Consider the following 13,243-nt stretch of genomic DNA (forward strand, 5'->3'; position numbering starts at 1 on the left):
ATACTATCTGACTTACAAGTAAAGGTGTAGACTTTGTAATGACATTTCATAACAGAAAACTGTATGTTATTATTAAATTAAGATTAGTCTCATGGGCAGTTCCCAAAACTATCTAATTATCACACAGATATCAAAATTTAATATTAGTTTACAAGTTTTGTGTACATCTGTCAATAATGTAATTTTTAAAAATTATGTGCAATCTTCTGTTGGGTGGCTTCCCCCTTCAGACATGCTACAAGTATTTATTTTGGCACAGGGCTAAAGGACAGGGGAAAGTTAACTGTATTCTAACATGAATTAGTTTGGTACCTCCATACAAGGCTTAAATGTGCAAAGAGCGTATTTTAATGTAATGAGCTATGCAGAGATCTGCAAGCTGAGAACTACTTATTCCTTCATGTTCTCCAGTAACACATTGACCTGATCCTATAATTACGGCCTTAGATAAGCATTAGGAAGAAGCCCCCAACAATCAGAGGTAATACTTCAAACAGGAAAGATGGAACAGTGTCCAGTAGCTGTGAAGTGATTTGGGGGAAATTAAAATAAAGAGCAGCTTTGGAATTGTGAGAGTAAGTTACTATAAGAACTTTATACATACTGAATCCTCTGAAACAGATGAGAAATGTTTCTAAAACTTTATGGTTTTAACTAAATATTGCTATGCTAATCTGAGGAATATGCTACATGAAATCTCTAACTTTATGGAGGATTTTTAATTCTTATTTCCTGAGTCTCATTTCTACATCTTAACTTTGTGTGACTGTTGAGTTTGTCTAATATTTTATCAACAGGTTGTAGAAATTCCAAAAGGGTAAGACTTTAAATTCTATATGACTTATTCAGATATTCTTTTTGGGAGCAAGAATACTGTGAGCATACTTAATGGCAAAATGTATTTAGTAATACAATGCTTGCAGGTCTCTTTATATGTGTAATCAAAGGATATCTTTAAGTTTTTGCACACTGTTAAGTTCTTTCGGTCAAAACTGTATGGAAAATCTAATATTTCATGGTACCATGAGGATTTCCAGAGATCATTGAGTGTGATCCTTAGTCCACTCGAATTCATGTTTACAATTAAAATTACTGATACTGAATTATAAAATCTGACCTGCAAAGGATCATTGCTAGCTGCTATTCTTTTGCAGCTGTATAATTTGAATTTGTCCTACATGATACAGGAATAGTATATTCTAGGGTATATACTGCACTCAAGTCTTATACAAAACCCCTCAACTTTCAGTTTTATTTTATTAAAATGGTTTAAACACAGTAAAGGCTTCCTGCCTTCAGAGCATGGGATATGGAAAAATTGTTCAGACATTTTCAACGTTGCAAATATATGAACTATCTACTTATTTTTAGTCCTCTTGAAAGACTACTTTTATGATCCTGTTCTTTATCGCCTGAATGATAATCATGTACCTAGCACACACAGCCTCTCACATACATACTCACAGCTGTTTTAAAACATTAAATCATTTAACCATGTTTCCTTTTATATATAAAGAGGTATAATTTGTGCAAATGCAATTTAATACGCAGACTAATTATAATTTGCACATTTAGAAATACAGTAAATTTTGTTTCTGTTTCAATTAAGTAATTGCTTAATTATTCTATAAACAGAATTAGCTAATGTAGAAGGAACCAAAAATTCAATCAGGAATTAAATCATTCACTAAATGGTTCAGCAAATAAAAGGCACTGCATGGTCTCTTTTACTATTTCCAGCAACATGTTCTTGCTAATGCCCTGATTCAGCAATATATTTATGTGTCTGAGCAATTTTCAGGGCCCCAAGGGTACTGCCAGCTCTGGACAGACAGCCCCTGGGCTTCCTCACCCTGCCCACAGCCCAGGACCTCATGTCAGAGCCCTGGGGCCAGAAGCCCCTGCCCCAGTGATCCCACAGCAGTAGGGCCAGTCTCCAGCTACCCACAGCCCTGCCCTGCCACAGGCCCAGATCTGAGCCCAGTCTCTGCCTGTCCAGAGGCTGCCCCCATCCCTCCCCACTGCCTTGTTCCTGGCTGGGGCAGTGGGGCAGTCCTGGATACCGCACCCTGCCTGGATAGGCTCAAGAGAGTCCCTGTTGGGCCAGCACCCAGCCTCAGGTCACTGCCAACTGCTGAGCTGCCCTGCAGCATTCTCCATGGGTTGGTGGCTATCATCCAGCACTCCACAGGAAGAGCCACCTGGCATGTCCCTAGCGAAATTTAAGAGAGGTCCCAGATGTAGCAATTTAACTTAACATGAAGCAATCTGCATCATGATGGCAGTGGGTGTCAAGTAAATGAAAGGCAGACCAGCAAGAGTCATGGTTTGAGCTTCTGGAGTCCTGTGAAAAGCCCAAACAGTACTATCATCAGTCATGAAAATGGAGAGCTGTGTTACAGTGTTGAAATCTGGGAAAGACAACTTCTGTGAGGATGTATGTGGACCTTCTCTTCCATGGTTTCTGAGCTGGCACCAGCCTGCCTCCCACCAGCTCAGAAGAATGTAGAAAGACCATATGTCTGACTGTGTAATGTGCCCACATGCCTCACCTGAGAATTCAGCATGTCTTTCCCCTTTTAAGCTCTGAAAAATATTGGTTCTGCCAGAACTTTGAGGTTAGTGAAGTTGGATCTCTGCCTTTACATGAGTTTCCAAGAAAGACTAAGACAATTTTAAAGTTGGGGGAGAAAAAAAAAAAAAAAAAAAAAAAAAAAAAAAAAAAAAAAAAAAAAAAAAAAAAAAAAAAGGAAGAAATTCTCATAACAATATACACATCAAATACTTTGTTCAAGACTTAAAATGTGTTTTCACTTTCCTGATTAAAGGTCTGTCTTCATAGGCTGCTCCTCTTTGTAGATTTTTTCTATTTGCTCAAATAAATATGGAATGTTTTCTTACGCTGAATAAATCAGGAGTAATGACTCCTAGTCAGACTAGTAATGGTATCTGTGTGTGCTTTTATTGAAACTAGTGGTAAAAAACAAAATCTAATTAATTCAGGGGACTCTTAGACTGTGTTGCTTCTGAAACAGAATTTAGTGGGGTTTTTTTTCTTAACAAAATTGTTGATAAAATGCAATGGACAGGATGGACAGGATGGACAGGTGCAAGCTGAATATTGATAATGGAAGCCCTGTTTGTTATACAGTTCAAGTATTCCTAAAGGAAAACTTGGTAGTCAAAGATATCCACACTTTGGGTTCCAGTTCATATTTTCAATTGACATAATTTAAATAATAATCTAGACAACAAAAGTGGATTTTTTACTGAGACATTATTCAGGGAAAATGTACAGTCTTGTGACAAAATTTAATGCAGAAGTTCTGTTAAACATTTTGGCCTTGGAATAGCATGATTCAATTATTTCAACACAGAAACGAAACATAGAATTTGTGTACAAATAATATGAACGCTTGCTGTCACAGGCAAATTTGAATCTTGCTTCAAGGTCAGTTGAAGTGGTACCAAGATGGGATGGGGAGAGGTTTAAGTCTGTGCAATGGTTTTGTATTGGGATGTTGGTTTTCTTTTGTCTCACAATTAACAGTCATATTTTGCAGTAATGTAAATCTTCTGCATCTGCAAATCACTTACTAACTAAAGCCTGAGAGTTATAACCCCACCAGAAAATAAGATTGCATATTTCACTGTTTATAAAGTTATTTAAGCTATGTAAGCTTTTAATAAAGTGGACTTTCAGAGTTTTCACATTCCTCCAGAAACACAGAATCAAACTACTACCAAAAAAAAAAAAAAAAAAAAAAAAGCATACTGGTCTCTCAAGTGTATCATATCTTCCATACTTCTTTCCTTTGAAATATTCCTTCAAAAATACTAGAACCTAATAATATTTAGCAGATTTGTTTCAATCCTTCTCTTGCCTTTGTACATTTTAATTTGTGTTTTTAATAACATTTTTCAGATGCTTAACATCCAAGATTTATTCTTGTAATTGACACACGGATATTGCTTTTTAAACCTATAATTTAAGCAGTTTTCACGTATTATTTGTGGTACTATCTTCTTGAATATAGAAATACTAATAGTAAAGCACGTAGCTAATAAAATAACTAAAGAGAAATGTGGGTGTGGAAAGAAAAAATGAAAAATGAAAGAATGGATAGGTTCCAAACAGGAAACTCAGCAGTTAAATATAGAATGAGAAATGGTACATTACATTATGTTTAAGTAGCCCTGTTGAAGTAAATTGGATTATTCGCCTCAGTAAAGAAAACATGATTTGGTTCTTTTATGTATAAAATGCTTTGGTCTAATTTGGAATGAAAATCTGACACAGATAAAAAAGGAGGAGCTGAATACTGTGTACTTTTTTACATACCTGTTCTGCATTTCATATGGATGAACTGCAAAATGCATAAGATTGTAATTACAGGGGAATGGACTATGTGGTAAAAAATCATCTCTAAATCTGTCCCATTTTAAAAAAACTTAATTAAATTTAAGTTTCTTCATGTTTCTGACTATTAGGCAACAAATACAAGTAGTAAAAAATATTTTTTATTTTTCAAAGACTTTTCTTGTAAATACAACTTTCACTGACTTAAGAGCTGATTGAACAACACACTTGAATACGTTTAATTGCTTCAACAAATTCAAGACTTTGATACAAACAAGTTATCTTAAGAAAATTAAGTCACCAGATCAAGGCCCTGATTGTTTACAAATTCAGATTAAAGGCAAAATAAAATATAGGGGAATAAGAATTTCTGCCCGATAAGAGGAATGTGTTTTTGTTGTTTGGTTTGCTGGGTTTTTTTTTCAGTTTTGTGAGACATTGTGCACTTCCATAAGAAAGTGACACTGGATGGCATGGTCATTTTACAGCTTTTATCCTGAATTCCTACGTTTTTCACATCCATTCTCTGCACTTTTTACCCCATACTACTCAACTACGCCTATTTCCAGAAATTGCACTTTCAAACAGGAGCTAAGGTTCCCATCCCAGATGGGCATTTCCTGGAAGCTCTCAAATACAGGAATTCATGCATTTCAAAGTAGTTTCAAACTTTCTGGTTTTCAGGTCACAGGAAAAAATGTTTCCCCTCCTTTGACAAGAAAATAAGGATTAATCAAGACAAGACAAATAATTGTTTAGATTACATTTTTTTCTCTCACCAGTGTTTCTAAACTGGAAAAAAAGTTTTCTGCTGGGTTTCTCTTCTATGACAAAATGATGATTCTTGGAATCTATTGTCAGGCTGCTTAAAAGTTTTTGTATTAACTGAAATAAAATATTAGTTTAGGAAAATAATGAATACAAGAGTTTCCCCTTCAATTCTAGCATTATTTTACAGAAATTTTCCACTGTTCTGTTGTTGGACTTTGTTTGTCAGCCTCAACTTCTGCCATATTTAACTGCCAATAAAATCAATTAGTCTCAGATTAAAGTTTATTTGATATTTTCAGTCCTCCTAAACTTAATTAATCCATTCAAGGAACACAAGAGTGATAGCATGCTTCTTCAATCAAATTAAATACCAGTTCTTATTTTAATATATCACACTATCAAAACATTATATAACACAACTAGTTAGCATCTGTAAAAGAGAAAATTCTTTGGTATATTCATAACTTCTTAAATGTAATATGTGGGATAATTTCTGGTATTCCTTATACTATTTATTCTATGTTGTTGATCTTCCGTAGCTATCATAAGGAACTTCTATGTGTTGTAATCCTTCCTCTGAAATATAACTGCGGGGTTTTTTCAGCTGTTGGAAAGAAATTGATTAAAAAAAAATATCTAAATCACCTAAGACCGAATTTGAAGAATACAGTACAAGATTGATCTGTATGATTTCTCTTACTTCTCTCTAATTCTGAATAATTGAGTAGATCTCAGTGGTTAAATCTGGTTGTGTTCAAACTGTAATTTAGTTTTACATAACATGTAAATTTGCATAATTTTGTCTCAGCTGTTAGACCCACTTATATCTGTATTCTGCTATGATAATATCTAGGTTGCTATTGGATAATAGAAAGATACGGCTGCAGGGGTAGAGAAAGAAACAAAATAAAAATCAAACTTCTTTTTAATGCATACTATTTATTGTAGAATATTTCAATAGGCCACCATAATGAGGTCATACTAATGGCAGCTCAGAATCTAATGTGCAGAAAATCCTACATAAATCTTATGGACTGCTTCCCAGTAAGTATTAATGGAAGGAACAAAAAACCTAGACAAAGAAATTGTCTATGTGGAGCTACTGGTCAAAGTTAGAGTAAATCTGGATTTAAAAAGCAAAGAAAATAAGATCACAGGCATAGAAGCAATCTCTTGAGACACCAAAATTCTATTTTAAAGAAAATTTTAGTCATACTATTTCAGACTGTTTAATTTCACAGCTATGGAGAATGTAACTGATCTACCATCTTTGATGTCTGTTATGCAGAAAGATTATCCTGTATTTGTATCTTGCAACAACTTTGATAGTACTTATGCTTGTTTATGATGGATCACACAAAGTGTAAAATCATTTTCTCAGACAAACATCTGTATCATAAACAATTTCCAAACTTTTCGCATCTTTTACAGGTGGAGTGTTATTAGGGACTGTTGCAGTAACAACAGAGAGGCTTTTGGGGGATTAAAAAAAAAAAAAAAAAAATTATAGCAACACCAAAAAGCTTTTGACCTCCAAATTAAAACAAATATGTCTGTGGGAAGAGGTGTAATGCTTTATGTGTTGAACTGAACTTCAAGAGACCTGTTCTAAAGGAGTTTGTATGAACAATGGGTTCTTGCTCCATTCGTTTATACTTTCTCTCCCCATATGAAAATGATTTTGTCTACGGTTTCATATCAGTAGATATATTTTCTTATGCATGTCAGGTGCTCTGATTGTGTTCTGGGGAACAGGGAAGAAAAATTAATAAATAAGCAGTTAAATGTAATTTGTTAGACTATACAATCTGTTAATCAGAAATGGGGATTTAAAAAAACACTGATTCCTTTTTATGCTTTAAATATTTTGTTGTTAACTGAGACAGAAGAGTGAGTAACATAAATTTCAGTTTCCCAACTGCTAGTAGGAACTCAAGTCACCATTGTGTATAATCCGTGGAAGAGGTAGATTTGCTCATTGTGTCATGCACTGATATTTCTTTGGGCCTTATAGATTGCTGGTGGTCATTCTCTTTTATCTTTCCTGATATTCTGTAGCTCAAGAGACAATTTTATGTCTATGTCTTAGTGCTCTAATGATTAAGTCAATGGCTATTTCTTGGCATGCTTTCTGAAGGCAGAGAGCACATTTAAGCTATGGTTTCATTTGGATATTGAAATGCTATGACAAAAAGTTTTGTGGTTTTTTTTGGCTTGACAGTACCATCAACACAGTTGATTGTACTGCCTGTTATTGCCTGTTAAACCCAGAGAAATATAAAAAGTGCTACAGCAACCAATGTTCAGGAAAATACACACAAATTAAATACATGTCAAGAAACCCACAAGAGAAAAAAAAAGCCTAAAAGTGATGCAAAAGTCAGTATTGGGGCTTTCCTCAGGGGCATAAATCAGGCCAACATGTGTTTTGGAGTAAAAAAGCATCCAAGTTATACAATGGAACATATCTTTGATAAGATAAAATATAGAAACAGCATAAAGAAACATTTTGGTTAGGCACTAATAGATATGGAACATTCACAGAAAACACTGAGGAAATGTTTTTATTTATTACAAATACATAATTCATATATAAAAGCAATGTGTAACTCTTCCATATTTATGGTAACAACTGAAATATAAATATAGCACTGCACACGCATTGTCTGGCACAGCATAATGAATTTACTGTATATACTGTGGAAGTTAATGTCATGGGTGTGGAAAAGCCTATAGTATTTTGTTAGGTTGTTTGGCTAAAATCCAGCTGTAGCATCTATTCTGAAGAAATGCCTTCTTCAGAGCAAGTAACACATTGTATATATTTCAACCATCATGAGCCTGATGTTCAAAAATAACTGCAACAGTTGCCAGAAAACATTTATTTGGATTGTAAATCCTATTTGCTAGAGAATATATAGGCAGGATGTATGTTGCAGGATTATTGCCCAGTGTTATTTTTCAATGATGTCACATGAACTGAACTGATTAGCTTGTAGGCTGATCCATTCTTGGGAAAAAAATCTCTGGCTTATTCAATAAGGCTTGAACCATGAATGAAAATAAATTCTTCAGTCATGGCCTACTGATACTGACTGTTTTTTAACATAAAGAAAAGAGCATAGAATTTGCCTTCTTTCTTGGATGATTTAGGCAGTAATAGTAACAGATACAGATGAAGTTTGTTCTTCTAAAGCACATGTAGAAGAGTGGAGGAGCCTGAAGGTGTCATCTGAAATGTCAGCCCTTCTATACCTCACTTTCTCAGTAAAGAAAGAGAGGAAGTTTGGGACTGGATGCATAACTGTTATGACAGGACAAGAGGAGTTGGTAGGACTTTTCTTTCTTAAAAAGCTTTATGTGGCAGGTAGAAGACAGACCTTTGAGTATTTGGAACTATGGTTTCAGGTATAAATTTTTATCTAGTGTTGGAAAAGCACGTTAGAAATTTTTTGTCATTTTTACTAGATAAAATGCAAATACAAATGAGAACCTTCCTCCCCCCACCTTTTCTTTTCAGCATTTCTCCATCTCTGTTGCTGATTATCTGACGACATTGGAAAGGGAGTCCTGACTCTTAACTTCGGATTTTATAATTTGTGTAAAATATCTTCCTCAGTGTTGCAGGAGGCAGTACTGTCCGGAAAATAACTCTCCCAGTGTGGTAGAAGAAAGCAATCAGTGCTTGATTAAGATTTTATTACAAATCAGCTTAGTTTGCTGGCCTTGTTAAGAAAATAAGTTTTCCCCAGGAGAACTTAATTATTTTGGATGTTATTTTGGACTACACTGGCTTTTTGAAGATCCTTTAATATCATTGAAGTATGACATAGTATTTGATCGTTCTTATATTCATATATACAAGTGCTTTTCCCAAATGTTTTAGCAAAAGGACAGTACAGATGTAAACAGAGACTCTTTGAATTATTCCACAGAGGAAGACTTCAATATGCACATAATATATTCTCACTGGAAATCAGATTGAAAATAACATATATCTTGTATATCTGCATACCTTCCTGTTTCTGTTTGCTTCTATTTCTGTCATAGTACAGAAAGAATCAGAGGAAGAAAAAGAGAGAAAAAAAAGAGATTTTAACAAGCTTTCATCAATCAAGAAATATTCTTTGCAAAAATTCAACTTTTGTACAAGATGCATAGCAATATTTAATGGGAATAATCTGTTCATGATGAATTGCAGGTTTGTTTTTTGGGGGAAAAATGCATCAAAAGACAGTCACTGGCATTTCTTTTCTCCCTAGCTGTGAGAAAATGTTCAGGACCACATACTGCAGAAAGAAGGTCTAAAATGGGACAAATGTCAATCAACAAATATAAAAGATGTTTAAATTTGCCTGCTGTTTCACAGATAAATTGATATTGTAAAGAGTTCTCTCTTTTTCTGACATTACTGAAGAATAACAGGTCACTTATAGCCTAACCTTTCAGTTCTTAAAACTTGCTAAACATTTTTAGAATTGAGACTGATGTCTTGTGTATCGTTCTGCCAAAGTGTTATGTGGGCATATGAGAATACACTAGTTTGTGTGCAATTGTGTTGGATAATCTGATAAACCTCTTGGATGGGATGGACAGTCTGCTACAAGAAGTACAGAAATTACAGAAGTCTACCTTGACTTCAGCAAGTCTTTTGACATTGTCCCTCATAACATCCTCAGAGGTAAACAGAGGAGATATGTGTTAGATGAATGAACAGTGAGGTGAATAAAGAACTGGCTTAATGGCAGAACTCATAGGATGATGATCAGTGGAGAAGAATCCAGTAGGAAGCCTGAAGTCAGTGCCATTCCCCAGGGGTGAACACTTAAGGGGTGCATTCTTGTTCAACTTTTTTACCAACAACCTGGAGAAAGGAATAGAATGCACCCTGAGCAAGTTTGCTGATGATAACGAAACTGAGGAGGATGGCTGATACACCTGAAGCCTGTGCTGACATTCTTTAGGACCTTGATAGTCTGGAGAGTTGGGCAGAACCTAGTAAGGTCCTGCACCTGGGGAGGAATAATCCCAAGAACAAATACAGGTTGGAGCTGACCTACTGGAGAGCAAAGCAACTCTGTGGAGAGGAACCTGGGAGTATTGGTGGATGAACATGAGCCAGCAGGGCCCTTGTGGCCAGGAGGGCCAACAGTATCCTGGTGTACATCAGGAAGAGTGTGGCCATCAGGTCAAGGGAGGATCCTGATCCTTTAAGTGTCCTACCTGGAATCGTGTGTTCAGTTGTGGTCTCTACATTTCAAGAAACACAAGGAGCTAGTAGAGAGCATTCAGTGGAGGCCACAAAGATGGTTTGGGGTTTGGAGTCTCTCCCACATGAGGAGAGACTCTGGGAGCTTGGCCAGTTTAGTCCAGAGAAGAGAAGAGTGAGAGGGGATCACTTCAATACATATAAATATCTCAAAGGCAGCTGTCAGGAGGGTGGTGCCAGGCTGTTTTCAGTGGTGCCCAGTGACAGAATGAGGAATGGCCATAAACTAAAGCACAAGAAATCAACATGAGGAAAACCTTCTTTACATTGAAGGTGGCAGAGCACTGGAACAGGCTGGCCAGTCAGGTCATAGATTCTCCCTATCTGGAGACATTTAAAACTTAACATGGTCCTATGTAACACACTCTAAGTGACCCTGTCTTGGCAGGGGGGTTGGACACAATGACCTCCAAGGTCCCTTCCGAACCTTCGAGTGTGTGATTCTGAGAAGTACAGTTAAGTAGTAAGTATAAGCATATTTGTAAGAATGAATTTTCAAACTTCTTTTTAGCTTCTTTGTGTTAACCAATTGCAGTTATGTAGCAGAAGGGAAATACAAGTATAAAATAATTGCCGTATTTCTTCAAAACACAGCCTTTTACTTTATTAGCAACAAAAGAAAAATAGGGGGTTTCAGATTAGTTTACTCCATACTGATAAGAACTATTGCTTGTGACACATTCACGTCTTCTAGTTCTTTTTTTCATTGTATCTGCATTATGTGAGAGAAGTAAATTCCTTGATTATTATTGAGCTGCCCTGGTAGGAACCTTCCACTTGCCCTGGTAGATAAATTGGTTTACTGCATCTTCAGGAGTTAAGTTTCTCTTCCTTATAGTTATTGCTGGTTTACTGTGATAAAATGTTTTTCAGTTAAAATATAAAAGATGTCATTTAAAACCATATGTACAGGATATGTATTAAAAGAAATTATGTAGTTATGTTTTTAAGAGAATGGTTGATAGTGAATCATTATGTCCTCTTTATAAAAACTAAAATTCTAATTCTGGCTGTCAGGAATTCCAGTTCACAACAAAGGTATAGAATTTTTTTAGATCAAACAAAGAAAAGTAGTAGTAATTGCAGGAAGATACAGTTTTAAACCTGAGGCTTTTTTCCTATGAACTAATAAGAAAAGCAAATAGAATATGGAATTTCCAGGTGAATTTAGACTTCAAAGAAATGCTTGAACTCAGTAAGATATCATCACATCCCCCCCTAAGTCTGACTCGTTGCTTGAAGCTGTTGTCATTGGTAGGGGTTCTCTGACTGTTTGAATATATGTGTGGGGTTAAGGGGTTTTGTGCTGGTTTTTAAAAACCCTTGTGTCAAAGGTCAGGACAGGCAAAACAATTATATCTCATTAAAGTTCTCTGTATTGATTTCATCTCAGAAAATGTAAAATTTCTTCTTAGTACCTAATACAGTGCTGTATTTTGGATTTATTATGAGAACAATGTTGATAACACATTGATGTTTGGGTTGTTGCTGAACAGCATTTACCCTGAGTCAAGGACTTTTCAGTTTGATATGCTCTGCCAGTGAGCAGGTGTACAATAAGCTGGGAGGGAGCATGGCCAGGAGAGATGACCCAAACTGGCCAAAGGGATATTCCTTACCACAGCGCATCATGCCACCCCATATAGACTGAGCTGTTGGCTTGAGCTGTTGGCTGCTGCCTGGAGACGGGATGGGCATCAGTCAGCATATGGTGAGCAATGGTATTGTGCATTGCTTCTTTGTCTCAAGTGCTCTTTCTGTCTCTCATTTTAATTAAAATTATTATTATTGTAAATAATATCTTTAGCATTCACTATTATTATTGTCATTATATTAACAATGGTGGTGATGGTGTAGTTTGGTTGTTTGTTTTTTTTTTTTTTTCCATTATTAATCTGTTCTTATTGCAGGGTTTACTTTCTTTTTACTTTGATTCTCACCTCCACTGAGGTCAGAGGAAAGACGTAAAAGACCAGCTGCATGATATTTATTTGTTGTCTGGGTTAAACTGCAACAACCTAATAGGACCAGATGTGAAAAGTAGGAAGGAAGTCTCTAGCTCTAACCAGACCCAGGAAAAGAAAATGAAACTTATCAAAAGCATAATCAGTGCTGCACTTCTAGAGATTTTTTTAAAAGACATAGGAAATAACTTTAAAAAAAAAGAGAAAAATCCCAAACTCTGGCTTACAACAAAAACAGATGATGTTGATAGATTTAGCTGCTTTGGGTGAACTGATGAATCTGTGTGATGTCAGTGAAACATTACCAAATTATATACCCAAAACAATGGCCAATGAATTTGCCTGTTTCCTCACTAAGATTTAACACAAATGATGAAATCCTTTAAAAGCAATACAGTAAGTGACTTGCCTAAATGAAACTTGTATTTGGCACCACTGAAATGGCAGCATGCTTCAGAGAAAGTAATTCACAGTTATTTAAAAAACAACACAAATTATTTTTCACTTTTTGACTTACTGGGACACTTTTGAAGTCCCGCCTTGCAAGTTCTTCTAAAGTACATAACTTTTTAGGCTCTCGGCTTTATGAAGAATTTTGTCCTTTAATAGAAAATTTGTAGGTTAGTTGTTCCCTGGCATGACACAACTGATCTGCAGATGGAAGAGCATTTTTTCTGCAGTGGAACAGTTTAGTTTAATGCTTAAGTCATTCTTGAAGCACCCATAGGGTACTCTATTCTCAAGTTGTTTTTAAGAGTGTACATGAGAAGAAACTATGCCTTTCTCAGCTTTTTGGGCAAAATTAGAGCCTATGGCTTTTGCCATTTTCATGATGTTCTATTGCCCCACTTAAGCAAGCCTGAACATTGAGGGTGATAA

This window comes from Hirundo rustica, chromosome 1, assembly GCF_015227805.2.
Source record: "Hirundo rustica isolate bHirRus1 chromosome 1, bHirRus1.pri.v3, whole genome shotgun sequence".
Classification (NCBI taxonomy): Eukaryota; Metazoa; Chordata; class Aves; order Passeriformes; family Hirundinidae; genus Hirundo; species Hirundo rustica.